The following is a 14,637-nucleotide window of genomic DNA, read 5'->3' on the forward strand; positions in this document are numbered from 1 at the left end:
TATAAGTTACAATTAAGCTTATTTCACAATCCTGGTAAAATTAAATAAAGTTTAAACTAAACCTTAATAACTGGGAAGGAGGGGGAGGTTATCAGGGGACACATGTGTTGGTCAACAGCAACCTTAGATAGGACAAGGATTGCCCATAAATCAGGCTCTCACTCAATACAGTACATGGCGGGGCATGTATTTTCCAAGCAATTTATTCATGAAATCATGCTTATCTTCAACGGGGTCGAAATTTCTGACAGAGGCAAGTTGTGGGCAATGAATGTCATTGGAAAACAGATCAATCCTCCCTTAAAAGACAAGTGTACTTTCTCTACGAAATTGTTTTTTAAATATTGGACTGTTCAAGTCAAACTGATACCAAGATGACTGTACCATGTGATGGAGGACCTAACTGGAGTCGAACAGATGATAAAATTGTATTTGGAGAAACTTCTTTCACGTTTTTAGTTCTGTGACGGAATCTGTGAGTCCACTTGAACAACACATTTTCTGATGTCATTATTTTCGACCAAATTAAATGTCATGACTCGGTGAATGAACTTCACGTTTCTTTTATTGCTCACCTAAGTAATAATTTTACAACAAACACAAAACCAAATATGAACAAACATTGTCTAGACCCAAGAAATGGAAAATAAACATCCAAGAATCAAAGCAGGCACAAAGAAGGCGCGTTCCTCTGACCACTTGGGTGACCATTAATGAAGTGGGCAGATTTTTATCTCCTGAAAATATCTTCATGCCACAGACTGCGAAAGGCATTAATCCTGTGTCAAAAGTAGCGGGAACAGGACTTCTGTTCATGATTTCAAAGATTATCTCAATAAAAAAGTTATCAGATTGGCCAAAAATGGGCAGCATTTTATTGTCCTGTCCATTTTCTTGTCACTCTAGTCGTTGAATTACAAGCTCAATTTCATATCAATCAGACATTTAGTACTGGCATTAAGACTCCAGTCTCTCATTATGAAAATACAAAAATAACATTAAAATATGTTAATGTTCAATTCATTCAAATTAATGGTCATTATCGAGTAAATGCAGACATACTGCCCTCGTCAGTGCATGACTAAGAGAAAACAGAAGTTCCTTTTTATACGAAATTTAGTTTTATTTTGAAATATGATACCAAATAAAAAAGATCGCAATTTTTTGACCAAAGTGATAGCATTGTCTCATAAAACGTTTCATACCACCTGAAGATCTTTTAAAGGTGGCAAGGTTCACTTAAATGGACATTTAATACATTGCTGTGCAAATAAAAAGACACAAATGGGCATTTGATACTGTGACAAAGTGACGATATATCAAAAGACTGTACCTTCAAACTGAGGTTTATGGACTTAGTCTTGGACTACTGTGAATATTACAAAAGCACCCAAGCAGATCATCATGTCTTCCTTGTCTGTTTTTTTTTTATCAGTTGATGAAGGGACATAACTTGTCAAACCTTTAAACAAAAGTTATGGGACTTGTGCACACATATTTATTGTCATTGTGAACCAAATGTGTACCAAGCTTCATGTTTATATCTTCAACATATGTGAAATGATGGTCTACAAAGCTTTAGACCATTATTAACAATCATTATTGCTGACGGCCCAACACCGACAACACCTAGGCTATTGCAATACCTCAACATTTCTCTTAAAAAAAGACAAGATTTACCTGCAGAAATGTCCACATAATGATTTGAAATGATAAACAATGGCATGATAAGATGCAGTTTAGTTAAATGGTAGCAAACTGTTTAGTACTTATTGGTTAAGTTGTCCACTTACAGTTCTTTTGGTTGGTTTGCACATTTAATCGATTTGATTGGTTGATATTAAATATTGGATAAATATTGACCAATCAATTTTCAACGTTTTGGTTTACCAGACCAAATGAAGAATTAACCATTTTTATACAATTTGCTGCTGATATTTCAAAAAGCTATAAAACGTAGGATGAAATTTGTGTAAAATTTCTTCTATTATCTTTTATGTTGAAAAGTTCAAAGGGCAATCAACATTAAACTTTAAATGGCCATAAAATGAAAATGAAACTGGGATTTCAGTATCAAATTAGCAATAATTTCAAAAACACTGTGAAGAATTTATCCCACAAAGTGCAATTAGATGTAACTAAATAGCCCTCACAATTGTTTAGTGAATGCATATAGAACATAAAATGCATCTACTGGAAAAACAGTTTACTGATGCAAAATTCTGAATTTTACGTATGAAACCCTGAGTTCATGTAGATAGATTTAAATAAAGAAAACAATGCAAAAACATTTTTAGTTGTCTTCCCTTAAGCTACAGTATATACTTTCTTGAATATCTAATTTGAGTACAGATATGTCTATATAAGCTTCAGTGTGTTAATATATTAACAATTCTATTTACCAAAAAAATCCACAATAAAAAAAAGTTTTCCAAATGTGAAAAAAAAACATGCAGCATACCTGCCCAGAAAAAAATCAAACAAGATTACATTTGCTACAATAATAAATCTATGATAAGCATCACGACAATAAAAAAACAAACGAGAATGTAGAAAATTAACCTCACCATATCTACAAAACACAACTTCCTACCTTCACTTCTCCCCAGAAAACATCTTCGTAACACCACTTCCTACAAAGTCTCTCTGATAAAATAAATCCGGAGAACTGAGTATCAAATATTTATTAACCGTAATCAGATGAGGATAAAGAATATCTCATGGATAACTTTGTATCACTATCTCATCACACTGTGTGAAGAATAAATCAGAAATAAATAAAATATTGTGAAAACGTATCAATTAATCAGGCTGAAAACAAGGCTGCTTGTGAACATAGCAGTGGGAGAATGATTGCGAATTTATCGCTGTGAAGTGGCTCGGCTGTAAGCTCTGCTGTGGGGGGAATTGGCTCTTTCTATGGTCGTGAGCCGGGTAAAAACCTGGTGTCCATGCACCATTTACCAGTCTTTGAGGCTTTCGGGGACCAAAAAAATATGGCTCTAGGGTCTGTGATACTTTGACAGAGCTAGGGGTTATGGGTTTTGCAGTAGTAAGAGGGGTTTTCTTTAGGAGATATAACGCTGCCAAAAGCTGCTGCATTACAAGCCCTGGTCTACTAGGCTTTCTGGACATGCCTGGGTTAGGGGTTTTGCAGTAATGAAAGGGGTTAATCTGAGGGGATATTACGCTGCCAATAGCTGCTGCATCACAAGCCCCAGCCTTCCTAATGCTTTCTTGATATTCTTGGGTTATGGGTTTCGCGGTAGTGAGAGGGGTCTTCTGAGAGGAGAGAACGCTGCCAAAGGTTGCTGCATCACAAGCCCCCAGGTCTTCAAGGCTCTCTGGACATGCCTGGGTTATGAGTTTTGCAGTAATGAGAGGGGTTAATCTGAGGGGATTATGCTGCCAATGGCTGCTGCATCACAAGCCCCAGTCTTCCTTGCTTTCTTGATATTCTTGGGTTATGGGGTTTGCAGTAGTTAGACGGGTAAAATTAATGTCCAGCAGGCATATTTGTATTGGTCTTGGAAGGTACCTCACAGGATGAAAGCACTCAGGTATTGGACTCTCTGGGTTTCTTGAACATATTAAGGGGTCCATAGTAAAATTATAACAAGACCATAGTTTGTAGTAAAATTATAACAAGACCATAGTTTGTAGTAAAATTATAAAAAGACCATAGTTTGCTTTGCAAACATAAAATAAAGTGTGATTAATAGGCTGCTGAAACATTGTTGTAGACATAACTAACTTGTACCAGATCAGAACTAGATGCTTTGAATCCATGCATGTACATTATGTCAGCGTATTCACACAACTTGAGAAGTCTGCGGTGACAATGTACTCATCAATGATAATTGTCCAGATCAATGCCAATAGCCTTGTAAAGAACTGAGACCCCACACAGCAGGGTCATTTTGACCTAAATGGGTGTGAACACTTAGTGTAGTGTAACCTGCTAATGCCCCTAGGTGGATGCATACTGAGACTGCTGGGGTGGAACTAGATGTTGACAAACCTGGGCAGATGTGACCTGCTGGGGTGCTAATTGAGTGGATACTGATGCTGATACAGGTATTGCAATATTGATGCACATGATGGCCATGCTAGGGTGGTGTGAAGATCAGTGCCAGATATTCTAGGAGACAATCAGGCATAGGTTTTAATGGACATCAGATGAAATGTCACTATGACTAACAAAATTCATCAGCTGACACTGAAATATTATAAAGGCTACTCTAGCATTTAATAGTGACAACAGAAATGCTCACAATACCCATAATGATCCATGAACATAGAAGTAGGGTATACTATCATTAAGTTTGATGAAACAATTTTCGTAAGGTTTGATTTTCTATAAGCCATCAAAAGTCATACACATTAAAGATAGTTATAACAATGTACTGTTATCTTAAAATATACAATAAACCAAGTCATTTAAACTACACAATGCTTCTATACCGGTCAAACCTGCCTCCAATGCTAGGTCAAGTACAATAGCAAGATTGCGCCAGTGAGTTACAGAGGGTGAACAATGCCAAAATAAATCAACGAGTAATAAAATGTCCTGGACCAACCCTGCAGCTAGTTTTGACAAATTTACGTCCAAATGAACATCCAAGAGCCGGTTTTTATCGAGTTATGAATATCGATCAATGTTTGTGTCAGAAACGATCACAAACTTTATTTCCCAATTTTGGGAAGATATGAAAAAGACATAGTTGTTGACCCTAAGGGTAATCTACATCATTTATAACACCCTATCTTTATTGGAATTAATAATAATCGGATGTAAAATTTTGCCCTAAAGTGCAGAAGAGAGGAGATGTTTTAATGGAATGGGATTTTTTAACATTGCATCAAAACTGTCCAGATAAGAGACGAGAATTTTCCGTGTTATCCATAATCACATTTTCATGCTTCACTCAATTTCGGAAGCCACAAAATAATTGGATAAATTCAACAACAAAAATGAAAAGACCCCTGACAATGCAAACATCGCAGCTTAATACAGAAAATATTTGTAATAGTAAAGATATTCATCAAAAATTGTTAATAAAACAAACAACGCCCACCAAAGATTCTATATTTGGTGTAGTAGTGATTACAATGACAGAAGTCAAAATGTTTATTACCTTACGAAATTGAGCTTCTAAAAATATCCAAATAAAATATACGAAGCAATCACCACAAGAAATTCACATCATTTCCGATGTAATTTCACCAGTTCATGATTTTGTCATCAACTATATCAATGGGCAATATCATTTAAAAGTGTTCCTTAGCAACCACTGAAAAGAAGCCCTCTCAAGAAATAACAGAACTCCATGTAACACATTATAGCTCAAATAACACATATCTGTTCATGTAGAAACCTCATTATGGTCATAGATGTGAAAATCTTTTAAATGAATTGTATAAATATTGTGGTATTCTCTTTTCCCTACGTACTTGTTAGTCTGGGACGCAGTGTATCTGTCATACTTGCCCGCCTTGAAGATTTTCTCCGAAATACTAATGTGTTTTGCAAGCTATGTTTTAGAGAGTATTTCAAGGTTTGGAGATTAACTTACAATATCCTGCAGCACTATGTAAATGAGTTGATGAGCGGCCCATCTTTGTTGATTGACAGTCAAAACTTGGCACAAAATCCAGCCCTCAGGGTGGTTAAAGTAAAATAGCAGGGCCAACCCTGGGAATGATTTTGGGTCTTCACATTTCATGCATAGTTGGCATTAAATACTTTACAAGAAGTGACAGCAAAACACTAAACTCGTTGAAATAAAACTGGCGGAAGGAAATGCAGAAAATTCACTTGAACTGGTATTACACTTGACTTCATGTCAACAAAATGCCAGTTGGAATTTATGTTAAATCAACAGAGAATTAACACTGGAGAAAACATCATGTCTGAACAACCTTCGTTACCTATTAGCTAAGAATGCACAGGCATTGCAAAAAACAAGGCGCAGAAAGCCCTTGAAGTGTAATTAACGTCTTCAAAGAATTATGAAATTTCAAAATATTTGGCCTTAGAATGTAACAGAAAAACAACTTTAAGAGGTGATTAAAACCAGCAATGTAAAATAACATGTGCATGAATATGAGGCAAGTGAATGAACATCTATTTTTTCACAGTTGGTCAAGGGGCATACTGTTATTCAGAATAAGTTTTAGCAAAAGTTATGGGACTTACTGCTCACGTGTAGACAGGGCAATTATAAACACTGTACAAATTTAATGTTAAAGGGGCTAGACACCAGATGGTCCAAATATCGGAAGATAGGCAAAACAAGCCTAAAATTGTCAATGCGAGCTAGTACGAGGCCGATAATTCATCCCTGACATGCATAACATAATAAACGCAATAATCATGTTGCTGTCTCATCTGTGTATCCCTGTTTTAAATAACTCATATTAGTTTCCCATTTTAAAATCATGTCTGTTTAACTTTATGAGTACAGATAAATATACTGACTCTATTTTTAAACTTACTAGGATTTACGTGGTAGACAACCCTAGTAAATTTCGAATTCGAATAATGTGCATAAACAGTGAAAGATGCATGTGTCGTAAGCGATGTGATAATCAGTAAGTATGATTCAATACGTTGTGCACAACAATATCAATTCTATGTTATTTTTTTACAATTTTCTCTTTTTCTTGTAATTGTATCAACTGGTGTCTAGTTCCATTCAAGAGTTTTGTTTTTCAATATTTAATACAAACAGTGTATACAAAACTTTCACAGTTCGTTGCACAATGTCCATGAGCATAATTTGTGTCACACTTCATGAGGTCCCTTGGAATTATCCCTTGGATAAACCAATTTCAAAATCAAACCATTTCTTACATTTGTCTATTGACAAGTAGGAGTAGACTGGACAAAGCAACTGTATATTATATCACTATTAGAGAAAGGCAGTAAATGGGAAAATGCAGATCCGCCCTGGCCATATTCAATAAACAACTTTGATTAAATTGAAATTGAAGATTAAACTAAGTGTTTTTATTGGCCTGTATATTTAGCTGACCAATAAGCTGAATGGAATCACTGAGGCATGTCTAAGGATAAGAATAAGATCAATAATGAATACTGGGGAGGTATTTAATATAGTTCTTATCCATTTCCCAGTCATACCTCAGTGATTCCATTCAGTCTATTGGCCAGTGAATTGTACAGTCCAATCATAATACACAAATTCTTTTTATATATTTGAGGTTGATCTAAGTTTCCTTTTGAATATTGCTCTTGCCCAGATTCCATAAGAAGATTCCTTACTACTTGTAAAAACATGTGATTCATCTTTAATATCGGTATTAAACACCGTTTACTGTTTAAGTAAGGCCCATGGTTAAAGTTTTTGCACATTGCAGCTGCCGTAACTATGGTAACAAATAGGGAATGACAATGCTTTGACTTTTTTTCTCGAAAAAAACACACAAAAAAAACAAGGTGCTTATGTTCGTCAATGCAAAAAGTGTAGCAGGCCTATCAGACAAGGGGAGATAATTCCTTCGACACTTTACATCACTATAATTATTGTAAGAGACAGTTAATGCAAACAAAGCACTCGAACAAAAAACATACAACAATAACAATTGTCATCAAGCAAAAAGTAACACTTTCCCCGCTTTTATTTATTATCATCTTAAAACTATAACACTCACACCGGAATCTATTGAAGATCCCATCAACGCGTTAATTATTGCAAACATGCCAAGCAATGTGTTTTCATGGGATTCCGCACTCAAACTGTTTGCCGAACATTTTATGTCAAAGAATCATGGAAACGGAATATTATGCCCTTAATAAATGTCTTTCATTGCTTGGAGTATACTTAACACCGATATCTGCATCCTGAAGATACAGTTAATGTATTTCAATGATCGCTTTGTCAACAAAGACCAATATGAGGAAAATGCATACTCTCTGCCAGTATGATTATCCAGCCAATGGAATTATGCCTCTCTGATACAAATTTCTCAGCGCTTTTCTTTTCAGACATCATAAGACGGAATGATGATTCTCAGCAAAGTTTGCCTGCTCAAATATCGTAAGGATGCATTTGAACACTGATAGTCTGCGCCAAGGCCTTATTACCATGATTATGTAAACAATTTGTTTGAGACTGCTTAGGATCTAGAAGCAATACCAGGGTGTGAATTATATCCATGATGAAGGATAAGGGTAAGAAATTATCATATTAAAAGATTTTGTACAGCAGACAATTACCGGTAAAAAAGTGAAAATTGATGATTCTAATATTTCAATGTCTCGCTTCTATGTAACAAAGCACTGAAAACAGTAACATGAGTATATTGTTGGTAGTCTTTGGCTGCCATACTTTTCTCGCAGAGAATAAAATCTAAATAACTAATCATTTTTAACTACAAAGGTAGAATTATCCCTCTACAATTACGGGTTACATATATGATAATTACTGCAAACCATTATGATGCAGGGAAAGCCAAACAAGTGCAAGCTAGATGCATGTATTTTATTTTTTTTTTGGGGGGGGGGGAGTATAAGGCCATTAAAAAAAAAATGCTTCATTGTGGTTACCGGCAAGAAACTCAGTAAAATCAGCTCAATCAAAAAACTTTTTGGCCATCCGTGGTGTCAAAAATAATCATCCGTCTCTTTTCTACAGATGGGCATTATATATAGTAGCCAAAAGATGCAACGACTACAGGAAACAAAAAAAAAGCAATAACAGCCATAACTACCTATCAACTCTCAAAATTGTGGGAAAGAAAACCACAAACTTTTTTTTTCAACTATGGCCTATTTCTCTTAAACCTAAATGTTACACCTAAATTGCGAACAATCAGAACCCTATACTATAATACAGAAAATATAAAAGTGGTCAAAGCCCATGAGTATATGAGAAAGGAATAAACTGGAATGAAAAAGGTGACTCAATCTCCAGTAACACAATCCAATCAACACCAAACAATACGCAAGGCAGTCGGACAATTGTCGAAGATTTTCTATTTAACCATTTTTTATATGGGCTAGATATTTCAACGAAGATTTACAGCCAACTTGTTGTCTGATTGCATCCAATCCGTCAGACGTCTCGCGAAGCGTGCAGAAGTGACCCTAACAACAGTGAATTAACAAACTAGATTAATATTACTAAAATTACTTCATGAATCTTGAGGAAATCTGCAAGTAAAATGCCTCCGTCTCTGCATAAATGCAATTGTATCTGCGAACATCCCTTGATTATAATTCGATGGATTCACATTAATATTTTGCCAAGAATCTTTTTCCTCAATATTTTGTAATTTTCTCTAATTTAAAATATCATCAGATTTAAGAAAACAAGAAAGGGTGTAATTTGCTAATTAGCACAAAATGTTGAATGGTTAAAAAATGACAGAGAATGCAGGACAAGCATTATGCCGATGAATAATGGCCAAGAACTTAAAGGATGGAAAATTTATTTTGTCAATAGGCTAATTACATATAAGACCTGACACACATGTTCCCCAGCCCAGGAAACTCATTTGTTGTATTAGAAATCATCAATGGAAAGATCAATGATATTAACAAAAGCACATCTCCAATTATACATAATTTAACAACTAGAATGGATTGTCTTATAAAAGGAATTGTTAAGTGTTACATTAATCACGTGGTCATTCTTTAAGCCTGAATCTGCTGAACCTGACCCAAAGAAGACGTCCAGGGGCCATAACTCTGCAAAAAGCAAAACATGAACAATTTGCCCCATCCTGAGTTTGTGCAATGAAAACAGACAGACAGGTGAACAACAGAAATATCTTTCAACAAAAAACATGATTAATTCTGTGTGAACATGTATGGAAATAAACTATCACAAGAATAAAAAGATATGGTTTTAAATTTTACTTTTCGACTGAATTAAAGAAATAAACTATGACGGACACTGCAAGACTTTGGAGGGCCTAGGTTATTTAGAGTCATATCCTCATCTTCAGTAAAGCAAGTGTACATGTACCACAGCGTAGTGACAGTTCACCGGAAGGATGTCATCAGGCTGACCTGCCTCTGGGGACACAAGAGGCAGATGGTCATTGGTCACTAGGTGTTGGCCAAAATGCCATACTCTTGACCAGAGTCCACTTTCGGCACATAGTAAAGGCCGCTGTAATGAAGTTATAAATAATCATGGAATAATTAGCAGTCACTGTGGCACTTCTGACTTTCCTAATTGATTATAAAGACAATGAACTTGTCATTTGGAGGCCAAAATTATTGCATAGACTTGTGCAGACGAGCATGCGTACATTTGCATGGAAGCTTCTGCAAGTTTAATCATCGATTTCTCTCCCGAATACAACTGTTTTGTCCATTTTGAGGACTGAAAATTGCCTATAATTGCACATGATTATAAATCAGCAGCATTAGTGTTTAGGGAAAATATTTTCTAAGTAGATTATATATTGACTTTGTGTCCAATATATTAAAGCAATTTTATGTAACAAAGGGCAAGTGGTTAAAGCTGCACGCTCACAGAATGATTGTTTTGACAACTTTTTTATTTTTTTTGTCTTGCAAATTTTTGTGTAAATGTCTGCAAATCAGTGATATAAGACTGCTTACAAAAGAGCAGATCGCAGTTTTCATATTAACATTTGAAAATTGATGTTTTATGGCTAAACCGTTACGTTAAGAAAAAATGAAATTTTCGGCAATAAAAATTACCAAACAATTGAGATCAGTTCTATCATTCGGTATCTTATATGACTGAATTGAAGGCACTGATGCTAAATTGAGGTGATTCTGAGACAAAAAAATATAAAAAGGCCGAAACTGTCAATTTATGAGAGTGCAGCTTTAATTCTTTGGTTTGGTAAAAATTAGCCAAAAAGCATTTTGATTGGTCAATATTTATCCAATCAAAACTATTAACCAATCAATTCATTTAAATGAACACAATGGCTAAAAGGTAACCTGAGGGCAACTCATGTACGTTTTATACAAATGGCTGCAGTATACCATCAGGTTCCACAGTCTGATGGAAAGCCAGTCAATGTTAAATGTATGTCTAATGTTTCAGGATTCCCTTCCTCTTCTGTCTGCTGCACACAGAATAAATATTTCATGCAATTTGTCAATTAATAAGACTGTGTAAGTGAGCAAATGGATTTGACTCTGACCTTTCAAGTAATTTCATAATCAGGATTTAATTTCCCTCACATAACCATTTCCCCTGTGTATGGTCAAAATACTTTCTGACGGTCTGTAATCATTATCAACTTGTCCTATAATTGTCCCCAGAATTATAACCCACAAACATCTGTCATGGAAATTCCTTCCACATTTAAATACTCCCAACTTAAGACAATTCCAAGAAACTGATCTCTTTGTTTTAAGCTATTTTAATTCTGCCATTAACGATAATATAGTACATTTAGTAACGTCCCCAACTTTTGAACATGCTGTAAACAACAATATGTGAGTATCAACAGTTGGCTGAGTAGTTTATCAAAGAATTATTCTTAATGTTAATAAACAGCCGATTGTTCGGTAAGCATACTCTCTTCTCACTCAGGCAACCCCGGTTTGAGTCCTGGCCTGGGCACATGTGAGTTTTGTTGGTTGTCCCGAGGCCGGACAAGTGGTTTTTCCCCGGGTTCTCTGATTTCCCTGACAATACAAGAATACATGGACCCTCACACACATTGTGCCAACCAGTGTGACTTAATCAGTATAAGTTATTCTAACTTTTTTCACAATCATTGTAAAATAAATAAGTAAAAGTCTGATTGTTTTGAATTTGTTAAAGTTAACAACGTTGTTAATGTAATGGTTGTTAACTTTCTTTCTCTGAAATTAAAAGCACACATTTGTGATCAGCAGTATTACTAACATTAGGTTCATGTCTTTGTAAGACGGAGTAAATAAATAACACGTTGTGTCAGGTTCGATCCTTTTACTCAACTATCATATATACAACACAACGGAAGTGAGGTGGACGTTAAGTCCTAACGCCGCGACGTCATGTTACTTAAGTTCGCGCGTAATGTTATACAAATACAATTCATGACACTCCGGGGCGGCGAATGATATTAGTCTCTTGCACTGTCGGTGTCACACAGCACTTCTAGACGATACAGTTTTAAGATAGGGCAGATAGTGTGATGTCCATTTTGTGTCCGAATCTGCACTGCACAAACCAAACCATCATTTCCAGTAATGGTCTCTTCTACAACTGCTAGTTTCCATGAGGACCTCGGTGTCATTTCCAGCAAGGAAGGATGCTGTTGGGATGTGATATTCCTGGAACACTGGGATTTCTCCTTCCTGTTACATGTTGATCTCTGTTCCAATGGCTTATCTCACTTCCCGTAGCATCCACGGTCGGGGGCCATGGTCACGGGCCATATTAAGTCTCAGCTCATTCGGAAGTTTGTTTCTGATGATGGGAACCAACAAGTCGCCATATGATTCTTGAGAGTGGCCTAAGGACTGAGGCCTCTGATGTATGTTTCCATTTTATTATGGAAGTCTGTATGCTGTGCGGAGTATTCTCCGGGCTTGGCAGTTCAAGCAAGGACTGCATATACGTGCTGATGATCTTATGCGTCTGACCAAAACGTTCTTTCAGTAGATCGACGGCCTTTGCGTGATTTGCATTTGTTAATGGGAAACCAGCAATTCTTGAGGCAGCGCTTCCATTTAACAATGATCACAGATAGTTGAATTTTTTAACATCAGACAGGGCGTGATTTGAATGCACTGATGACTCGTAGCAGTCCCAGAAAGATTGCCATTCGTTTATGTCACCACTAAAATTCGGCTGCGAAAGGTGAGGCAATTTGTGATAAAGCTGTGGCATCACTTCCGATGGTGCTGACAGTTCGTTAACCTGTAATGCCTCTGCATTGCGATTCTTGTTTTTGTCACTCTTCGAAAAAGTCTGTGTTCTTGGATGCATGTTGTGTTAGTCTAAGGAGTCTCAGCATTTTCAATTTTAGGTCGATAGAATATTCCTCACTGTCAACAAGCTCTGTCTCCAAGTCAGCATATCTGCATGACCTACGATTTTTACACTTAAAGCTTTGATGGTTTCCTTCTTCTCTGCTAGAATTTCCAGCAGCTTGATGCACCCGAAATTAGGTAATTCCTCCTCAAACTTCAAAAGTACCAGTAGTTTTTCGACAACTTTCCTTTGTCCCTCTCGCATTGAAGTTAGCTTTGTTAGTTGCATGTTTGCTTCGTCACTGCACCAAAATGTCTTTGTAAGACGGAGTAAATAAATAACACGTCATGTCAGGTTCGATCCTTTTACTCAACTATCATATATAAAACACAATGGAAGTGAGGTCGACGTTAAGTCCTAACGCCGCAATGTCACGTTACTCAAGGTTCGCGCGTAATGTAATACAAATAGAATTCATGACAGTCCATGACACCTGTTTTAGCTGTATGTGTTCTTATTTAAAAATACGAGCTTGTCATAAAATATTTCATTTTTAAAAGTTAACTACGAAGTTGTTATTCATGTTATGAACTTTATTAAAATTCTAAACAATTAGGCTCATGTTTATTCCTGATCAAAGTCAAATTGAAATTCTGGATGGATAATGATACTTTAATAGTACTTGGAAAGTCTGGAAACGATACTCTGATGCTTACCAGTTGCACTTTTGGTGTGTATGAGAACTGCTGAATAGTGCTTGTTGCAAAAAAGATGCAATATATCATTATATTTATTTTGGCAATCCGATGCAGCTAATGAGATCAAATCACCAGAATTATAATCGCAATTTGTTTCAACTTAGAAAGAATGACTTCCCCCAAGAATATGTCCAGACACCATCATCTAGAGGGCATCTGCCTTGAAAATCCATCTAATAATTCATGAGTAATAAGTATGTCTGCATTTTATTCCTTAAGCAAAGTATTTACCTCAAAGACGCATTAGCTCATGGTGTTTCAAATCTAATATATTATCTGGGTTGGATTCATTCCCGTAAATGTCTTGTAATGTAATAGATGGATTTAAGTTGTCAAGTAAAGCAATTCTAATCCAAAGTTTTCTACTTGGATGGTAAAATTACAGGGATTGAAAGCCCAATGAAGCTAACATAATCCAATTGCCATTTAAGAGTGCTCATCTCCAAAAGAAAAAGAACATTATCCAAGATAAATCTTTTACTTAAAAAGACAATGAAAAATCATTCAACAAAGGGCATTATACTTATAGGGCATTCTTTTAGATTTACTTTAATTAAATAAAGCTCCGAGACAGATATAAGCTGATTTGAATCACTCTCCAATTCTTTTTCAAGGCAGAATTAAGTTAAAGTGTTGTCTATATGAGATGACAAGAGGTTGTGCGCCTGTAGGGGGTCAAACCCACAACTTTTTTTCGTGAATAGCAGACAAATGAACCATCTCTATGGCACTCTCTCAGATGTATATTACAGGCAGTTTGTTGGGCTCAAACCCATGACCTCTTGGGTGAAAGGCAGACACCAAAACCAATAAACCAGTCTCCAATTGCCCTCCCAGAGGTGTATTACAGTCAGTCGATGGGGCTCAAATCCATGACAGGCACGTAGCTAGGACCAATTTGGGATTACGCAGATTGATGCATTGGGGGGAGGTGTGGGAGGTGGTTTAAAATTTGGGGT

General features: G+C 36.1%; 1 protein-coding gene across 4 annotated transcripts in view; it reads right to left on the reverse strand.

Annotated features, from left to right (window-relative positions):
* LOC128227437 (protocadherin-18-like) overlaps positions 1–14,637 on the reverse strand; it is a 53,776-nt gene that overhangs the window by 26,452 nt on the left and 12,687 nt on the right. The window contains exon 1 of one of the 4 annotated variants that reach the window (XM_052937978.1): positions 5,139–5,176. The exons of 2 other annotated variants lie outside the window; for them this stretch is intronic. The gene's annotated coding sequence lies outside the window, so the exon portion shown is untranslated. Of the gene's footprint in view, positions 1–2,593; positions 2,821–5,138; positions 5,177–14,637 lie in introns of those variants that run through there. One more of the 4 variants, XM_052937974.1, reaches the window with a different exon arrangement.

Source organism: Mya arenaria, chromosome 3 (assembly GCF_026914265.1).
Source record: "Mya arenaria isolate MELC-2E11 chromosome 3, ASM2691426v1".
NCBI lineage: Eukaryota > Metazoa > Mollusca > Bivalvia > Myida > Myidae > Mya > Mya arenaria.